Source organism: Zootoca vivipara, chromosome 7 (assembly GCF_963506605.1).
Source record: "Zootoca vivipara chromosome 7, rZooViv1.1, whole genome shotgun sequence".
In the NCBI taxonomy this organism is placed as follows: domain Eukaryota; kingdom Metazoa; phylum Chordata; class Lepidosauria; order Squamata; family Lacertidae; genus Zootoca; species Zootoca vivipara.
This window is the reverse complement of record NC_083282.1, coordinates 61,195,127-61,215,678: the sequence shown is the minus strand read 5'-3', so window position 1 is coordinate 61,215,678 and position 20,552 is coordinate 61,195,127. Positions and strand designations below refer to the sequence as shown.

At 45.6% G+C, this 20,552-nt stretch overlaps 1 protein-coding gene across 1 annotated transcript in view; it reads right to left on the bottom strand.

Annotated features, from left to right (window-relative positions):
- The window catches only part of TAFA3 (TAFA chemokine like family member 3), a 96,896-nt gene extending 77,719 nt beyond the window's left edge, over nt 1-19,177 (bottom strand). Inside the window, exon 1 of the mRNA XM_035122882.2 lies at nt 18,913-19,177. The gene's annotated coding sequence lies outside the window, so the exon portion shown is untranslated. The remainder of the gene's footprint in view (nt 1-18,912) is intronic.
- Nucleotides 19,178-20,552: the final 1,375 nt, after the last annotated feature.

Below are 20,552 nucleotides of genomic sequence, written 5' to 3'. Positions count from 1 at the left end.
AGAAGTCACACTTTTTGAAACAACAGGCAAACTGAAACACAGCCACTCTTTGAAAGTCACGCTTTCCCGAATTTTGCAGTGCAGCTCTCCAGCCAAGGAAGGTATACAAAAATGCTGCACAGTAAAGTGTGCATTAGTGAAAATAACATAAGAAAATGCATTATACCGTATTTCTTGCTCCATAAGATGCACTGTTTACCTCCTTAAAAGTAAGAGGAAATGTCTGTGCGTCTTATGGAGCGAATGCATGGTCCCTGGAGCCGGATTGCCCAGGGGCGAAAAGCAGATTGTGCTTGGGGGGGGGGTAGCTAAAGGCTAAGAAGAGGGAAAGAGGGAGTTGAAGGAACCTGCTCAGCAGCTGATTTCAAGAGATAGGGGAGGGAGATAAGAGAAGCTAGCTCCCTTCCAGGCCTCTCCCCCTTGCCCCGGCCTCCATTGTTGAATGTTCTGCAGATGGAGGCTGCAGCGACATGTGACTGGCTGATTAAATTATCTGTCTGGAAACTGTAGAAATGGCTCCCTTTCCTTTCCTAAAGAAAACGCAGAACTGTGAGCTGAACCCCATAAAACAGGATTTTTTCCCTTTGCAAGGTAAGCTCAGCAACTTTGAGCTGATCCTCAGAAATGGAGCTTTCCCCCTTTGCAAAAAAGCTGCAGAACTGTGAGCCGATACCCCCCAAAACGGGGCTTTTCCCATTTGCAAAAGAAGCTGCACAACTTTGAGCTGATGCTCAAAAAAAGGAGCTTTCCCCCTTTGAAAAAAAGCCGCACAACTGTGAGCTGATCCCCCCAAAACGGGGCTTTTCCCATTTGCAAAAGAAGCTGCAAGAAGCTGCACAACTCTGAGCTGATCCCCCCAAAAACAGGGCTTTCCCCCTTTCCTCCTCTAAAAATTAGGTGCGTCTTTTGGTCAGGTGCGTCTTATGGAGTGAAAAATGCAGTATTTGAGGAAATTGCTTGGGGGAACTGTATATTAGGCTAAACTGCATTAAAAAAAATGTTTATTTGGAGAAATCCGTGCTGGTGAAGGGCAGGTAATGAAGGTAACAACAAGAACGCCAAACCAGGGATTGTGGTGTGTTCCTTCCCCCCACCCCAAAGCAAAGTCAGTGACATCAGCAGAGTCACAATAATCAACTAGCTATGGTTTACCATGATGTGAAAACTAGGTGATTGCCTGATTCTGCTGGCATCTCTCATTGTGTCCCCCTCAGGTTTAAAAAAACCAATAATCTGGTAAAGATTTGCATACATTCCCTAGGTCCTTGTGCCTCCACCTACTGGGACTTCTTTAGTGTCATCTGATGGCTAGCCCTATCCTGAGTACATCAAAACTTTCATATGCACTACATTCCATGACCTGTCGGGGAGTAAAGGCAGGAAGAGCCTGTTTAAGGATGGAGGGTGACAACTCTTCAAATCCTTACAAAAAGAAAAACAGCTAGATGTCCAATCCATGTTATGCAAAATATCAGAGGGAAGGATGATGGCGAAGGTTGAGATGTGGAATTCTTTGTGGACTTTTTCCTATTTCTTTTTAGAGGCTGAACACTCTGTTCTGCACTAAGCCTTTTTAAGCACATACAGAAGGAGAGAAAACTGGCAGATAAAAGAAGTATTACCCCTTAATTCCATGAAGTTGTTTTAGGTGTTTTTTTTAAAATAAAATAAATAGATCTCCATCATCAGTCTCATTGGGGGCTGTGGGCTCTCTTTACCATTCACCAAAAGCATAATTCTCCCATATTTCTATAGAAAATGCTGAAAGTGGCAAAAACAAACTGGAAATCCCAAGCACAATTACTTGCAGGAACCCCTTACCCATGTGTGCCCACTTGGCTGCTTCAATCTGTGGAACTGGAACTGTTACAGGTGCCACATGACATTCGTTCTGCACTTGTAAGAAACTGCTTAGCGTGGCAACATTTACACTTTGGAACTCCCTGCCTATTGACACCAGGCAGGTGCCTTCGCTGTACTCTTTTCACCACCTGCTAAAAGCATTTTAGTTTAGGCACGCCTATCCAGACAGGTAGACATTACATGCTTATTTATTTTTAGCTTTTTTGATATTTATCACCTTTTGAAGATTTTTAGATACCCTCTTTAACTATTTTTATTTTTATTTCATTTTTAAAATGCGTTCTTTTATATTTTTGTCAACTGCTTAAGGGGTTCTTACCATCAAGCAGTGTAGATAGCTTGTTAAATAAGAGAAACATAAATAAAAATGTGAAGTTCATAAGATTTTCTCCTTTAAAAATATAAATAAACAAGCAATCATAAATTTAACATGCCAACAAAGAATATAACTCACCCACGTAGCAAGGTAAAAACTATGACCAGTGAGTAATGGGAAATTTGACTACAGAAGCACTGTAAGCTGCCCAGAGTTGCTGGGGAAAACCTAGCCAAATGGGCAGAAAATAATAATGATAATGATAATTCTGAAATAGCAACTTTCCCCTCCACTGGAAAGCCTTAAAAAAAGGAGACAGTTTCTGGGGCATAGCCACTAACAAGGTCTGCCCCACTTTTAGGGGGAAGACTGGGGGGGGGGAGAAACAGGGCCTCTGGCGGCTGTCTAAACACTCAAGTGATTAAAGAACACTTTTAACATGGTTCTGAAAAGGTCAAACATGCAATAAACCTCACAGTTTTCTACTGTAGCAAGGCCAGTTCCCACCCACCCCAATACCATAGTGTTCATAAAAGATATTATACTCTTAGACCGATTAGGCCTGCCCATCTTTAGCAGCCAAGAGGCATTATGGCAGCAAACAAAACTCACAGAACCAATTTCCGTTCCCTACTACGAAGTACCCCATTTCCACTGAAAGGTTAAGATTCATATTCTCTCGGCATTTATTTTTATTCATAAAAACACATTAGCTCCATCTCTGGAAAACACCCGAAGCAATGTACAGCAAAGCAAAAGGGGAGGAGATGCATCTGTTTAACACAATGCATTCTTTAAAAAAACAAACAAAAACAAACCAGTGACTGTTTAAGCGAAGCAGCAGCAATAAAATCTCCATTTAAAATCAACTTAAGCTATTTAACAGCATTATTCGGAAAAACCTTCCTGAATTCCTCTCCAGCCCAGCTTTAAACTCACTTGCTGGCGAAAAGAGTGCAAGGATGGACCTGGACAATCTTCTCAGTGCAGTTAAGCCCCGGGAAGAAGACAACCACAACTGTGAAGGCCTCATTCTGCGTGCCAACATGTGTAGAATTACTCCCTCCCCATATCTATTGGACTGACAAAGAATTTGATGGCTTTCAAATTCTTAGAGAAACATACAGGGTTTTTGTTTTTTGTTTTTTTGCCCAGGCATGTGACAATGTCCTTTCAGGAGATTAGGACAGTAGCCATTGCTGGTTTGTTTTGGCTTTAGCAAAAATGTTTTTGTTGAAAAACAATGTATCATAAAGTAAATTGTGAGCTGCTTTGCAGAATATAGTTGAAGGGGGAGATATAGTATAGGAGAGAGGGAGGGAGAGTATGTATACTGTACATTAGCGGCTTGAAATGCAGCTTTATTGCTTCCACGTATGCCCTGCTACTTTTCAGGTTACAATTCCACACTGCTGTACACATCACAGAAGGGGTAGGGATGTCTTCCCATGATGTACATTACTTGATTTGTTTCTCCACCTCTGCAACCCCATCAGACTCTAACCCGGGGAGCCGTCCTATGCACATGGCCTGTCCTCTCCATGTGTGCAATGGCTGTCTCAGCTGTACACACCTCAGCTTCCACTGCAAAGTGAGTATGTGGCTAAAGTTTTCCAGTTGGATGGAAACTGGTTCAAGGGGAAACGTATCCAACAGGGGTATTTCTCAAGAAACCACAGGATAGATCTGGATTGAGGCTAACATGTTCTCGGTTTCAAACGCCAGCAGTGGGAGAGCGAGGAAACAGTACTGTATACTCAGCTTCAGATGCAAAGCACAGCTAACCAGACCCACAACAGACCATCGGTCCATCTACCTCAGTACAGTGGTCACCTCGGTTTAAGAACAGCCCTGTTCACGAACTATTCGGTTTACGAAGTCCGCAAAACTGGAAGTAGTGTCCCAGTTTGCGAACTTTACCTCGGTCTAAGAATGGAATCCAAACAGTGGAAGGGCACTGGCGGCGGGAGGTCTCATTAGGGAAAGCGCGCCTCAGTTTAAGAAAGGTTTTGGTTTAAGAACAGACTTCCGGAACGGATTAGGTTCATAAACAGAGGTACCACTGTACAGTGGTACCTCGGGTTGTGAACTTAATTCATTTCAGAGGTCTGTTCTTAACCCGAAACCGTTCTTAACCTGAGGCACGCTTTCGCTAATAGGGCCTCCCGCCGCCGCCGCACTGCCGGCACACAATTTCTGTTCTCATCCTGGGGCAAAGTTTCTAATCTGAGGTACTACTTCCAGGTTAGCGGAGTTTGTAACCCAAAGCATTTGTAACCCGAGGTGTTTGTAACCTGAGGTACCACTGTATTGTCTATGCTGACTGGCAGCAGCTTTCCGGGGTTTCAGGCAGGTTTTCCTTGCCCTACTTGGAAGATGCCAGCCGTTGAATTTGGGGCCTCCTGCATGCAAAGAACATGCTCTACAACAGAGCTATAGCCCATCCCCAAGTTTTGTTTTCTCCACATATGCATTAAAAACCTATATTTATCTCAAACAGCTCTTTCCCCAATGCAATAAAGATTCTGTACTTTAGAGAATTTCCTCATGTTAAGAAGACCTCATATTAAATTCTATTGGCTCCATATTTCTGTAGTTTAGTTGCATATGATAACACAATGAAGCAAGTCACACACACACACACACACACACACACACACACACCAAAAATCCAAAAGAGAAAACTAACTCCTCTTGCATGATGTATTTAACTGATGATAAAGGGATCTGATTTTTATTTTTTAAAAAACCTTTATATTCTTTTTTGCATTCCTTACTCCAGCGTGGCATGTTCCATATCATCCCAGCCTCTGGGGATTCCTGGTCTTCTTTTTACAATGTACAGAGACTGCAATCTTTGCAGGAGGTTCAAATGGCAAGCTAAAAAGAATCATAGCTTGAATGCTTATCGCAAGAGCTTCCCCTCAGATAACCCATTTTCAAGAGCATCTCTGAAACTGGGGAGCAACCCATGCTAGGTTCACCTATAGATGTGCATGTGGGGTTCTAGGGATGAGGCGGGGGGATGGTTTGAGGCAAACAGGCACCATGAAAGAGTTCTGGGTTTTTTGTTTTTAAAGAGAGACTTGGTTTGAGCCATAGAAGGGAGGCAGCTGAGCCAGGGAGATTCCTGGGTGGAAGCAGCAGGGAAAGACCGCTGCTCAGGAAGTGCTCGTTACATTTCAAAGCAGAGCCTGTGCTTCTTTCTCTACAGGCAACAACCAATTTACACACACTCAATTGTCATGCGACCGCACACATTGTACCAGAACTGAAAGTGACTGGCAAAAACAGCCCTAAGAGAGTCCAGAAAAGGCAGAAAATGTGTGAAAACAGTACTTAGCAATCCCGGGAGCCTTTGTACCAACTATTGAGGCCTGTGGAGAGTTGGAGTTTGGGCAAGGAGGTTTGGATGGAGCAATTGTAGTAGAGTTTGGCATCTAGTATGTGCTGCTGGTCTTTTTCAAGGGTTTCTCAAGGGTTTCCAGAAGTTTAGAGGGTGTCTGCAGGCTTTTCCAATGGTGTTTTCAAATGTACACAATTTCACGGAAATGTGCGGTGCCTCGAAATGTAACCCCCACATAAATTGGGAGTTACCTGGCTGTAAAGAATCAACTGTGACACTGGAGAGTAGCAAGACTTGAGCCAGGCTGGGGACAAAGCTGCCCAAGGCTGGAGACAGTCTGGAATAGCAAACTAGAGCCACTACACTGCTTTTTTGTACCAACCATTTGCAATTCTGCGGGGGCTTTGGGCCCTGATCATCAAAGTCCAAAGAAAGCTGCAGCCAAGCCACTTGAAATCCCCACGCAGCTTTTCCTCCAGGCTTGATTGAATCACCAGGACTCAGCTCCCAAATAGAATTTCAATGCCAGATTTAATCCCCAGTGCATGTGAAATAGGATATTAACACATTTGCATTGGTTAGCTTGGTTAGCTGCCCTTAAATAATAATCCTTCCAGCTGCTTATTCATCAAAGAACAATCCTGATGTTACGGGGAGCTGAGGATGGCATACATGGAGGTTACTGCTACTTTATCCTCACTGCCTAACCTGGCTAGCCCAATCAGTGTTATGGCACAGCTCACATTTGAACCCGGGTCTTCTTGATCCAAGTCTGACACTCCTGCCACCATGGTCCCTCACACCTTTCCAGTCAACCACTGTTAAGCCCCATTACCCCAGTTCTGAATTCAGATAACTCAACTGAAGTCATGACCCACACTTGGCCCCAAGCATGCATTGGAAGAGTCAGAAACTGTTGTGTCGGGTTTCCCCCCCTTCAACCCACAGCAAGGGTATTAAGGTAAACAAATGAAACCCAACACATCATTTTGCCATGCCCTGATGATTGTTGGCTTTAACTGACAAAGAGGCAGGGCTTTTCACTGGTGACACCAGTGTTGTAGAATGCTCTCCCTACCGAAATATAAAAGGCCCACTGATATTTACATTCTGTCAGTTCTTGAAGACACACCACCTGTTAGCATTCCCCTGATCTCCTGACTTGAAACTCCTGCTTTAATGGTTGTTTAAATGGTTTCTGATTGTTGTGCTGTTTGAATGGAATTGTTTCATTTTACATTTTAATTGCAGGTGCTTATTTTAATGTTTTAATGAAACTGTCTTATTATGCATTTTAATTATGTGTGTTTCTGTAATTGGTTTTACACTTGTAAACCATTTAGAAACCACCTTGGCAATTAGGCAGTGTATAAATGAAATAATAATACTCCACTTTATCCTGACAAGAACCCTGTCAGGTGTCCCAATAGTGATTGGCTCAAAGACACAGTGGATTTTGTGGATCCATGGGAACTTCAACCAATGCCTCCCCAGATACTCTTACCACTCTTACCTTACTCTCCAAACACACACACACGAGATTTGGCTGTACAAGGACCTACAAAGACCAACTTTGAAAAAGATCTATAAAATAAATATGCATGCATATTCCAGGAGTATCTGAATCCCAGAAATCTGACAATGATTGTGGAAGGTAAAAAGCAATAAAGTTGATATACACTGGTATCTAACTTGCATATGATATGACAGTGGGATTCCTGTCAGATTACCTTTTTCCCCCTTCATGTTCTATTTCCTTTGATCAGTCTCTCCCCCACCCCCAAGTATCACCGAATCATTGATGGAAAAAATAGAAATAGAAAAGATTTAGAAAAAGAGAATTAGAACAAGAGGAACTCACAGAACAAGGGTTTCTTTCTCTCTCCCCACCACACTCCTGCTCTCTCTGAGAAAGAAAGGTAATGAACAAAAGATGTCCCGGCAGGGAAAAGACTTTATTGAAAAGTCAGTTCTGGGGAGGCAGAGAATTCATTATTTGCTTTCTTTGACCTGTGGGTGGCTGGGAAGGAATTGACCCTCTCACTAGGGAGCCCCTCGCAAGCCATTTACTCCATATGCATCTCCAATCTCTCCTGTGACAAACAGGCCTGGGTGAAATATATATAGGTATCTAAGCCTGTCTGTGTAACAATCTATTTCACACATAAACACCATTGTGAAAAGGGTGGAGAAGTCCTTGTGCATTCCATGATCAGCACAACCGAGATGCAATTAGGATAGAGAGAGTAATGAGGAAGTGGCCAGACTACTTTCAGGCATCCCAGTTGTTTTCTTTTTCACGAAGCACCACCTCCTGACCTCTGCGAGCAATTTTATCCACCAAGGCAGGGGAACGAAGTGTCACAAGAGCCTCTTCTCCATAGCACTATTTCTGCAGGATTAAACATATTGTCAGCTGCACTTACCAACCTGCCATCAGATGCCTGTCTCTGTCAAGGTCGTCCACAGTTCAGCATTATAAGAGGGATGTTACAGCTGATTTATCAGCTTCCCATCAGAGCTCCTGGATGCCTGCAAGCCACAGGAAGAAGACACTGTACTCCGAGTGAAAGGGGCTCTCTACAACCGAACAACAGCATCCCTGCTTGAGAGGGATGGTGAGAGTAGCAAGGAATGGGTATCAAAAATTGATAGCAAGTTCAGGTATTTTTTGGGGGGGGGGGAGAGATCCATCCTCTAAAACTTGGGTGGACAGAAGGTAGATTAAGATCTACTAGTATATCTCTGAGTGAGTAGCAGCAGATCAGATGCCAATTGTCTAACAATAGCAACAACTAAAAAGTTTACCCCCAAAATTAGGTGGCTGAAAAGGACATTAAAAAAAGAAATGGAGTAGATTTCCATGAAAGGGACTTCTGGGCTTGGTTCTGGAACTGACTGCAAAATTTCTGAGCTGAGCATGTGCTCAGAAGCAGCCTGTTCTCTATTTCTTAGCCCACCCCTGTTTTGCACTAAGCTCTGGTTGGTAAAACTCAGGGGTCTGGTTAAAAAGAAAAAGCAGATTCTTTAAACCTGGTGTCCACCCATCCCTTCTCTGAGAGGAAGAGCAAGATGATGGTACTAGCACTCAAGCATAGAAACAGTCACTAGCTCGAAGAAGAAGAAGAAGAAGAAGAAGAAGAAGAAGAAGAAGAAGAAGAAGAAGAAGAAGAGTGCTCAACCTCATAAGTGAATATTGTTCCCTATATCTCCATGAAAAGAAAATGGTATGGTTCTTTAAAGTCTGCCTACCCTTGCTGAATCTCTTCCTCTACCTCTGGATTAGCCACCTATCCCACCCACAATAGGCCTGAATTAGCATTAGGGCCAGTATAATTGTAAAAGTACTGGGAAGGGGAAACAATAATTTGGAAATACCCTCACAGTTTGACATGGTAAATGCAAAAGCAGTAACAATGCATCAGACCAACTAGGGATAGGCATAGCCAAACTTGGCCCTCCAGCTGTTTTGGGACTACAACTCCCATCATTCCTAGCTAACAGGACCAGTGGTCAGGAATGATGGGAACTGTAGTCCCAAAACAGCTGGAGGGCCAAGTTTGGCTATGCCTGAGCTAGGGGCAGTCCTGCTTCTACAATAGGACTTGAAGTCAGGCAGCTGTCCACAGCCAGTGGTGCTGAAGGCAGAACAGAGCCACATCCTCTTGCACACTGCAGTGTCCTGCCTACATACCAAGTTGGCCAAGGAGAAAAGAGACTGAGAGCATCTGGAAGAGAAACACCTGGCACAGGTTTAAATGGGATGGGCAAAGGCTCTTCTCTTGCCCTGTATAGCAGGTTGGGGAAAATAGTGCCACTCTAACTCACTTTTCCCTTCTTACAGTTCCAAAACAAAAGACATGAATATGCCATTTATTGTTGCTGAGCAGCAGAAGGGGCACAGAAACTATATGTTCTTATAGCATGGCATATGCTATCAGATGGAAGAGAAGTAGACCTGCCTAGATGCACAGAGTGTTGATTTCTTCTCTTCCCCTCATACCAGAACGTAGCCAGAAAATTATATATATGGCACACTTTTCAAAGCATCTCTAGCAAAGAACCTGCCTCCTTATTCTGCACCCCAAGAGGTACAACAGCAGACAGTTCATAAGGGACTCCCAACCTTTCCCTGCTTGGGTGCCTCATCCATCTGCTGAAGGTCAGTCAATAACAGCCAGATGTTCGCAGATCCTCCAGGCAATTGAAATGTGAGCCTCTGTCCTTGATCAAGTCAGAGAAATGCTTATCACATGAATGAATTACTTGAGCAGCAGCATCTGCATATAGAATAGCCAATTCAGTTCTCTCACAGGGATAGCCAGGTTGCAGAGAGCAGAGCAACGAGGAAACTTACGCCACATGCTGTCCTGCACCCTGAAAGCTTGAGCCAAAGCATCTTACCATCATCAGCCACAACTATTGGACCCTCCACTCTTAATCTCAACCCCCTTCCTTCCAAATACATGGAAAATAATATATGCTAAAGACACTTCCCATTCTGAGTGAATGTTGAACCTCATTACCTAGCATGGTGACCAGACTCAGGGATTTTAAATTCATCTAGTACAGCCATGTGGCAGGAGCAAGAGATTCTTTCTTAAAGGAAGACCTCTTGCTCCAGCCACAAGACTGTGCAAGGTGTGTTTAAAATGAGTTAATCAATGGGCAGTACTTAAAAGGAGGAGGAGCAGGAGGAGGAGGAGGAGCCTCATCACCACCTTCCTGTAATGAAGGGCCAGGCAGACCTTCAATTGAAATCAACTGATAGATCAGAAGGGGGTTTCAACTTGACTGCAACAGTCTTGGTTCCGTTTTCACATTTGCTGACCAGAGCACCTGTTTGAGGCAAGAGAAGAGCAGGAGAAATGCAAGATAAGCCCTGGAAGCTTGCACAGTGGCCCTAGGCTAATCTCAAGCTCAGTGGAAATAACCTCCTCCCAACCTTCCTTATCCTACTGCTAACTGCATGTTTGTGTGCCTTGTGTCCTCTTGGCTTTACTTGCCACTGGCTTTGAGCATTTTATTTTCTTGTTATTCTTCATTAACATAAAATCAAATATACACAAGCAAAATATAATCTAAGTTACAAAACGCAAGAGCAGCACAAAGGTTGTAATTTCCAAATAAATACAGAGCAGATAACGTAGAAAAAGAAAAGCAGCAGAACACATTATAAAAGCCAGTTTTCACTAATTAGTTTGGCAAGGGAGTTTTGGATATCTGAATTTGACACAAATATATTTTAATTTTTTTACTATTATCTTTTATAGGCTTTTAGCTGTCTGAGTTTTATTTGTGTTTGTTTTGATTTTTGTGAGCTGCCTTGAGTCCCGGTTTGTCCCAGTTCTGGGAGAAAGGCGGGATATAAACACACATGACTATTATTATACATTACATTGAATAGTTTTCCAAAGACAGTCCTCTGGGTCCCAGACATACAGAGGGAATATTGGCTCACATTTCTGCACACATTTCCCATGTGAGCTGGGCCCCATAAAACAGTGACAAAAAGATAAGATCCTGTTCTTTCTGTTGGGAGGCTTGGAGAAGCATATTTAGGACTCCCAAGATCCATCCATCCTGGTACTGATCTGTTCCACAACAGATTCAAAGGCAACTCCCACCACTTGGAGTTGTGGACATAGGAAACAGCCATGCAAAGACCTGTGGTAGAGGTACATTGGAAGATACAGCCCTGTTATTAATGATACTGCTGCACTCCATTTGCATTCCTTGTTTCTGTGGGGATGTCATCTTTTGAGTTATGGCACCGCGGGCTCTAACAGATGCCTCAAGTTATGCAGAATCTATTTGTCAGTGTCCACAGGTAAGCCAGGATCTGCGGCCTGAGACGCGTTTCTTGAGCTACACAGAAAAAGTGGCCTATCAGCGAACCATTTGTGTCTTCAGACAATATCAACATTACACCTTTGGCCCCTGTGTTACAGATTCCCTTTTTAAGAAATATATAAAAGGAAGGAAAAACCTCCTCCCTCCTTCCCCCACACAACTGTGCATAATGCTTCTCACGATCGCTGCTGGGGGAACTTTCACTCCCTACAAACCAGATAGGAATAGATGCCTTGCCCAAAGCAAAACAGGAAGGAGAAGTGACAGGCCCACTCCCTCCCTCTTCTCTCCACCCCCTAAATCTTCAAAGCCCCAAGCCTGCATGACCACTGCCAAAAAGCTCTATTGTAATCAGCAAATGAGGCAAGCCAGGCATGGAGCCTTGACTTGCAAGCCAGACAATGTGTTTTGTGACAATGCCAGTTAAGATACTACGGGCTCCTGTCAGCTCCCGTTGCCAAAAGGGGCTCTGACAGGAATATTAAAGACAGAGAGGCACAATGCCTCCTAGGGTTCACTATCCCTCACAGCTTCCCAACTTACTTTTATGATTTTCATGTGTTCATCCCCCAAGCATTTAACACCCCAGGGGTGCTGCTAGTGAGGCTGTCAGACACTGATGAGATTATATTATCAAGATAAAAGAGAAGCCGCATCTAGTGCCCCCGTTCCAGCAAAGGTTAATAATTACTAAGCGATAGAGCACACTTTTTAAAAAAATAATAATAATAAAATTCCATTTTCCAGCCTTGGTCCACTCAGCCCCTATTGTGCCACCATCATTAAAGCATTTTATTTAATTTTTCAATGCAGTCCTTTTTTGCAAAAGAGCCACAGTCTCGAATTGCAAGAAATAAATTGCTACAGTGAGTTAGCAGGGGCTAATCACCCAGAGTCAAGGAAAATTATGATCTCAGCACTAAAGTGTTGATTTCATTTCTAAAAGGTTATATGGTCCAGAGTGAACATTAAAAACAAGCCATCCCTCCTCCACTGATGGAAAAAAGCTGCTGTAAAACACACACCCTCCACTTACCACCAGACTGCATAGGACTCTGCTTGATGGACAGACAGTACGTGATGCAAATGAGGGGCTGTCTATCACACTGAATTATGCTCAGGGTTTAGGGAAGTACAGTTGTATGTGCTGCAAACAAGCCTATGCAAACAGCTTCACTAGGCCACACAAATGGTCTCTGCAACCAGGTATCACATCTTATGCTGTTCATCTTATGTTGTTCAAGTCACCTTATGTGTGTGTTTACGTAGCCAAAACTGCACCACCCACACACAAGAGAAAGGTTCCAGCAGACTCAAAGTAACCCTTTGGGTGTGTTAGTGGGAGATAGTTAAGGGGAGACCCTCAAAACAGCCTCATAAGAACTCAGCGGCGCAGAATATTGAGAGAGTGAGGCCCATCTGCATTACACATTTAAAGCTATTTAAACATTCATGGCTTCCACCAAATAATCCTAGGGACTATAGTTTGTTAAGGGTGCTGAGAGTTGTTAGGAGACCCCCAGTCCCCTCACAGAGCCACAATTCTTCCCAGGGAATTCTGTGAAATGTAGCTCTGCGAAGGGAATCGGGATCATCTAACAACTCTCAAATTCTGTGGTCTACATAATCCAAGCTACATCTCCAAGTATGGTTTCTGTCATTTCTGGCACCTTGCAGAAATGGACTCCAGATGAACAACTGGAAGGACTTCTACATAAATGGATGAGTGGCATATAACGGGCTTTAACACTACTCCACAAAACATGATGCCAGCATTAGATTTATACCAAACCTAGCAGTAACATTTAGGGGAAAACCTTCTCTAATGGAACCTACAAATTATGAATCACTGACTATGACTCCAAGGTAATTAGGCCAAGGCTAGTTATATCATTATTTGGACAAAAGGAAAAAAAAAAGTGCCAGTTTTGCACCATTATCCACTTTGGTACATCATGTTTTCCTCATTGTGCTTTCTTAATTTATTCTATTTAATGGTGCACTTTCCCATCAATGGCCCTCAAAACTGCCAACAATAAGACACCAACTAACATGTTTTTGAACAAAAACCATCATAGAATGCCTTTCAACAAATTGCCTTAAAATTAGGGGCCACATTTCCTTGTAGGTGACTTTTTGTGGCACTAATACAAGGGATGGAAGGGTCCATACATGAAAATGGCCACAGCAATGGGTGTAATCCTTGCTTTTGTACGGTTGGTTACATCTCAGCCATGCAAAAGGCAGAGGTCTTACATAGACACCTCTCCTTCCTCCTTTCAGGCAAGCAAGAGATATTAATACAGTTCAGGGGACGTATTTCAGCCCAGCAAAAGTACATGTGGGTGGGGCATCTGAGAGGGGGTGGGGCCTGGAGATAGAACTGAGGGCCTAAACAGAGAAGTCTGGGGTGTGGCATTTGAGGTTTCCAACCCCTGCTCTCACACTTAGGGTGGACATCACTCTATTACAAAAGTTCCATCTGCACAAAGACATCACCTTGCCTGACGGAGCAATCCCCCCTCCCCTGCCCACTGTTCTGTGGGTTCTTCTGACACCCTGAGAGCCCACTTCAGGGTCTCCATGGGGGGGGGGAGGAGAGGGAGGAAATCCTCTAGTCCCGGCATGGGCAAACACACCCTCCAGATGTTTTGGAACTACAACTCCCATCATCCATAGCTAACAGGACCAGTGGTTAGGGATGATGGGAATTGTAGTCCCAAAACATCTGGAGGGCCGAGTTTGCCCATGCCTGCTCTAGTCAGTAAGAGGTTTACAGTAATCTCTCAAGCCACTCCAGCAGCTGAAACTATACAGAACCCATGTGGCAGGTGTGGCAGCCCTAATCTGAACCATTTGTTACTCTAGGGATACCTCCAACACACCATTATTTCCTTAATGTCTACACTCAGGACAAAGCAGATTTTCCACACAGCTGTCTACATGCAAGGTTGCTCATATATTTAAAATATGAGCTTTCCTATACTGGTTATCCAGCTGATGACCACTTGGACCCACAGCTGAATCCTAAACCTCAGTGCCATTCTGTGGCAGCAAGTTCCACAAAATACAGGTATCTGTGGAGAACTTGGGAGTCTCTTGTAATGCCGCTGGAAAGATCCAGCCTAGAAAGCAGAGCCTCAGAAAACACCACATGCTTCAGGGCCATTCTGCAAGGAATATTCCATAATAAAAACAAGAGCAGGGCAGGCTTACAGAAATTAGACCATCACATCTCCCAGCACATGCTATGCTTTTGTTTCATCGTCCCTCTCCACAGTTTCCTTTGCCATCAGCATCTGTCCACAATAGCCTCATGGCATCCTTAGCCAGGGGAGAGCCAGAGATTTGAGCCTAAGGACTGAGACCACTTCCCACTCATGGAATACTGAAAATACTGACAGCAGCACTAGAAACCCAATGTCAGTTTCCAGCTCCCCTACCCTTAAAAATCAAGCCATGTTAGGGAAATTTGTGTTAGTAAGTTGTCATGTCTTAAAATAGTTACAGACAAGTGGGACTGTAGCAAAATATTGCAGTATGGAGTGCTCACTCATTTTGTTCTGTTTTCAGCTTAACAAACACAGTGCCCAAAGCCCTTCCAGTCCTCAGGATTGGAAACTATCCTACTCATTGCTATGTTCACAGTCACTCCATCTCCATCTTTCTAGCCCACATTCCAATAGTACTATATAGGAATGTATAGAAAACAACCACAGAAAAATATAGGCTTATACAGTACCCAGTTGCAGCAGCAAGCAACTGTCCTGTCAAGGCAAAGATTTTCACTTGGGTCACAATACTTTCTCCCCTCTTCCCTCCACCTGCCCCCTACATCTGTTCAGGGAGTTCTCCGAAATCTCCAGAGCAGATTTTTTGGGGGGTACAGGGCACACAGGGGGAGGAGACGGGGGGATCCCACTGCGCAAGCAGAAATCTGTGCACTGATGAGATGAAGGAATTGGATACCACCTACAGAAGCACACTCTGGGGGTAAAAGCAGGAGGATCAGGCACCTTAGACAGTATTGTCACTATGAAAAATAATCAGTTTCTCAATTTCAGATTTGCCCTGTACAGTACACTACAAAATTCAGTGAGCTCCTGGTTCTCAATCCTATCCTCCTTAAGCTGAAGGTGATTCCATTTTTTTAAAAAAAACCTTGAGCAGAGGATGCTAACAAATCACCACCACCATTTTCTCTCTTTCATCTTACAGATCCATTGCTACCATCACTATGTGATAAAGGAGCTTGAGAGTGTTATGGTTCAACCACCAGCTAAGCCATTTTGGGCCAAGCACTTCTCTTTGGAATCTGGCCATGACGTTGCCCTCAGTCAATTTTGTGATGGTTCAGTCTTTGGCAGCTGAATATATTTATCATCTGGTTGTGGGCAGCTGGTGACCTCATAGCATCCTGGTTTCAGCATGCCTGAGACCATGTATAATTTTAAACAGTTGTAAAGAAGATATTTGCTCTGATTTGTGTAACAGATTAGTGGCCAAGAGAAGGAGACAACTCAAGATTTCTGAATTTGTAGATACTGTACTCTGATGGTCACAACAAGCCACTCATTCCAGTAAGACTACCTAATGTGAGACAGCCAAGATTTTGAGTAAGATGGCATCAGTGCTCAGCTGCTACCTGCAAGGCCAAAGAGGTGAATTTACAGCAGTCTTCCAAACATCATATTTTCTCCAGGAAAAAGTAGTATCAATGTCTCCACCCCATTATGTCATCCTCCTACCAAGGAAAGGTGTCAACATTATTTATTTACTGGGGAAGGAAATGTGGAGATCAACATGGGCTCATCTGCTATTGCCCATGAATTTAAAAAATAAATAAATCTAAAACATGTTCTGCATTTATACAGATACAAGTGCACACAGAATTGGACTCACAATTTCTGAAATCACACAGAAGAGATTTGTGGCCCTTAAGCACAGATCAGGGTATCCTCACTGCAGCCACAAGCTGCTGTCAATTCTGAGCAGCAGCGAACTTTTGACATGCCCTAGAGCACCTGCCACTTGTACCAATTGCTTTGCTAAGCCAGGTGTTCTCATGCATCTACGAAATTAGGCAGGGAAAAGAGAGGGGATGCAATTGAAATGCTGCAGGGAAATTGTGCTGGCTGAGGCTAACTGGGCACATAGTCTTGGCCAGTATGGCCCTCTTGAGGTCCTCTTGACCAGCATTTTCTGCTAGTCAAGAGAAGAGGTTGCCAGACAATGGACAGTGTTTAAAGCTGCAAGGAGGACTGCTCCCATACAGCTTAAATGATTGGTGGAAGGAGGGAGGGAGAAAGGATTGAAGGAGAAAGTAAGTCTTGGAAAAGACACTGCTTTAAGGAGACATTCTCTGCATCCAACTTTCTTCCACCATTAGAATTATTAGTAGTACCAGTATGCATCTCCAAATATACATCCCAGTGCAGATTGTCTATTGCTTTCAAAGGAATGTGAATTTGGATGATGCACATCAGAACTCACATTCCATGGAAAGCAATGTGGTGTGAGACCACCATCATTCTACTAAGACCGCACACAAGCCACTGCATTTTCATGAGTTGGTCTAGGTTATCATCATCATCATCTTACTTATGTCCTGCTCTTCCTTGAGAAAGCTCAGAGTGGCTTTCCATGAGGCTCATGGGGGTCTTCCACCCAAGCATGGGTGGTCCAGCACCTCCTAAGTTCACCTGTACTGTAGGATTAGATGCTCCCAGACCCAAAACAGGCCTACATGTAAACAGGTGACTTTAAGTGTATAAAAGGATAAAGGGGGAAAGCATTTCTAGAAAGTAACAAGATGCCTTGAGTGTAATTTAAGAAACAAAATTATTTTGGTTTCTGCTTCCATTCCAAGGCCAGCCCAAGACATTTTGCCACCTGGGCAGATCAAAAGTGAAACACTCCACACAATTCAAGCTGTGTCGACACCTGAGGCAGAAAATCCAGCATGTGCTGCTTCTTCCCCTCCCTGGAACTACAAATGCAACAACAAACCCAATTACGAATCTGCTACCCTTCCACAACACCCACAATCAGCTGCCTGAGGCAGGCGCCTCCCTCTGCCTAATAGTAGGGTTGGCCCTGCAGCAGCATCCAGTGAAGTAGTTGTCTTAACCTGCAGGATGGATGGCCCTGAGAGAAAGTAGCAGCAGGGGAAATGGAGAGGCCCCAGCTAGGGGTGCCCTCCATGCTTCTCTGACACCTACTGTGACATCACAGTTATCTTTAAAGTGATGCAAAAAATGCCACTCTGCTGAAGAAGTTACCTTGATTCAACCCCCACCCCACCCCAAAAAATTAACACGAAATCAGGGGTGAGGCAGGGCAACTCCCCTTGTAGGTAAACATGTCTCCTCTGTACCTTGAGGGGACCCAGGAGGTGCTCTCCATTCTGTGGTTAATGTCAACAGCCTCCATCCTACCCTTCCTGAGCTTGTCCATTGTCTCTGTGAGCCAGCTAGGGAGCTCCATCGCAGAGGGTGAGGCTGCAAGGGGAATGCAAGTCAGCAACGGAATCTGGGACTGGGAGTACCCAAGTGGGCGCAGGAATGTTCTTTCCTGTGTTCTATGCGGGCCCTCTGCGGAGAGCAAGGTGCTGATTTTGCTTGCTAAGGACCAAAACTGAACAAATCCCCCTGCAAGCATTGTTGGGGATGGTATGAAGACCTCCAAAGCTTCGCTGCCTTTTGCAGATACCCCGCCCGTACTGTGCTTTCCTATTCTACCCATGGAAGACTGCTGAATTAACAGTAGGGCTGACCGAGGAGTATTAGGAGCAATTGCTGTTGTTAGATTTCCTGGATTTCTTGTTAGTGGCCGCTGCCATTTAGTTTTGCACTCGGAGTTTTGCTTTCCACCGTGTTCGGAAAGCTTTAAATCATTCTCTCTCTCTCCCTCCCTGACACACACACAAACACACACACACCCCTCTCAAGAACACCAGTTGTCTTCAAACGTGCGCACTGCCAAAGCCCAGCCAAAATGGAGTGCACGTCAGACCTGCCCAGACGGCATCGGAGCCGCCGCGAACTCCGCGAGGAAGCCCTCGATTCCGTTGCCAAGAGCCCGATCGCGGTCCCTTACAAGCAGAGCCTGGCTTAGCAGACCCCGTTTCATTCTTCTGACTGCTGGCGCTCCAGTTTCCCTTGAAGCAAGAGCGAAGGGACCACCATCCCAGATCCGATTTCGACAACGCGCTTGGCGCTGAGAATGCTGAAGTTCAGTTCCCAAACTAGCTCGCCCGTCGCTCCAACCCCGAGAGCGCGCGACGCAGGCACCCTGACCGGCCTGCTGGCTGAAACCACCGCGTCCCCGGTGAGCCGGCCAGGCACAAGCAGGCGCGACGGAGCGGCGCAGCTCTCGCCGTCCAGCCGGCTGCAGGACCACCGCAAAGCCCCCAAACTTGCGCGAGAGGAGCCGAGAGGCGGCTCGCTGCCCCGTCGAGCCCGCGGGAAAACTTGGCGCGCTCGTCCCCCTCCGAGGCGGCCGCGCCGAGCCATCCCAGACGTGCTTCTCTTACCGGTGGGCGGCGCGTCCTGGCGGCGGGCCCCCTCGGCTCTGGCGCCCCTCTCGCTCTGCCCAGCTTGCTGCGCCCCGGGCGGACTGTCGGGATCCGTCCGTCGCGGCCGCGAGTCAGCAGCGGTGCCTTGTGCCCGCGCCTCCTCGGCTCTGGCGCCCGGGGCCGCCTGGCATCGCCTCGGCCAGTCTCTCCGGCGGGGCTGCCCGGCGTCTCCCTGCTGCCGCTCGGCACGCGCGCGCAGCCTTTGCAGGAGGCTCCGCTCGCCACGGCATCCGGCTGCCTTTGCTCCGCGCGCTGCCAGCCTGAGCCTCAGCCTTCTCCGGGGGCTGCTGGGCAAGCAGAGGCGGGCGCACGGAAGGACCGCAGCGACCCCTACAGGCCCGCGCTTCTTCCGTTTTTTGGAAGGGAAGGAGCGTCTTAGGCTCCAGGGATCTAGGGAGGTCTCCTTACTAGATTCCTCCCTTCCGTCTGGGCGTAGGAGCTGCGCTGCGCTTCTTCCTGCGGCAGGTAAGAGTCGTTGCACCTTCATCAGCGGCGGTGTGGCAGGCAGAAATTCAACAGGTGGAGCTTTTTCCCTGGCATGTTGGTGCAGACGTAAGGAAAGCGTGACTGTCTGCCTGGCGCGAGGCTGTTCGAGAGCAAAAGTGGCGAGCCTGCGTTGTCCCTTCGCTTCCAAGGCTACAAGGAAGGAGATGCATTTCCTTCCTTGCCTTCGGGTGAGGAGCTGCATTTGGGGGGTCGCTGGAGGTTGATCAAATTTGCGCTCCCATCAGCGCTTAATTGGGGTTGGGGTTCAGCACCGGACAGTATCGGGGTGGGTGCATATTGTGCCAAATTAAAAGGAGAACAAAGGCAAAGCGCTGAATTTCAAAGTATAAAATGCATTTAGTGGAAGACTTTGGGAGAGAGGAATCACTAATTGGCTCAGTATGTCAGTGAGAGCCAGACTGGCAGAAAAAATAGGAGACACTGGGCTAGGAGTGTTTACTCAGAAGTAAGTTCAACTGAAATAAATGGGACTTACATCTCTGGTTAGTGCACTTAGACTTGCAGCATCATTCTCCAAAGGACTTCTTGGCATAGTGCAAAGCCTACTAAGTCACTGGTTCACATTTTGCTTCTGCATTGAACACATTAAATGGCATTAGGAGCTCTCTGTTTCCCACCTCCCACCCTCAATGTTGGAGTATCAAACTGGCCTACCTTGCAGGGTTATTGTAAAGAGTCCAAGATGACATGTGAAATATTTTCTATGCTCACAATTTTGATATGAATACGAAATAAGAATATAATGGACTGGGGTGCCTTTCCACCCACTGATGACCACTCTCCCTGCTTTCTGCAGAGGTCACTGTGTGAAGAGCCTCCCTCCCTGTGTCCTTTCTTGCTCCTCCTCCTGACAGCCTTCTGCTGCCTGAAGAAAATATAAAGGGCCTGGTTCTGTCTCCTTCCAGCCCCAGCTGTTCAGTGCCATTCTGACCAATGCAGCTGCTTGGAACTCAGGAAGGGGATTCCTGTTGCAGTTGCAATGAGTGGGGGGGGGGGTCAATGCAGGCAGGGTGCTGCTGTAGAGTGGCTGGCAGTCCATTGTGACCTGATGCAGACATACAGTATCTACAGCAAGGTCTACTCTAGCTGAT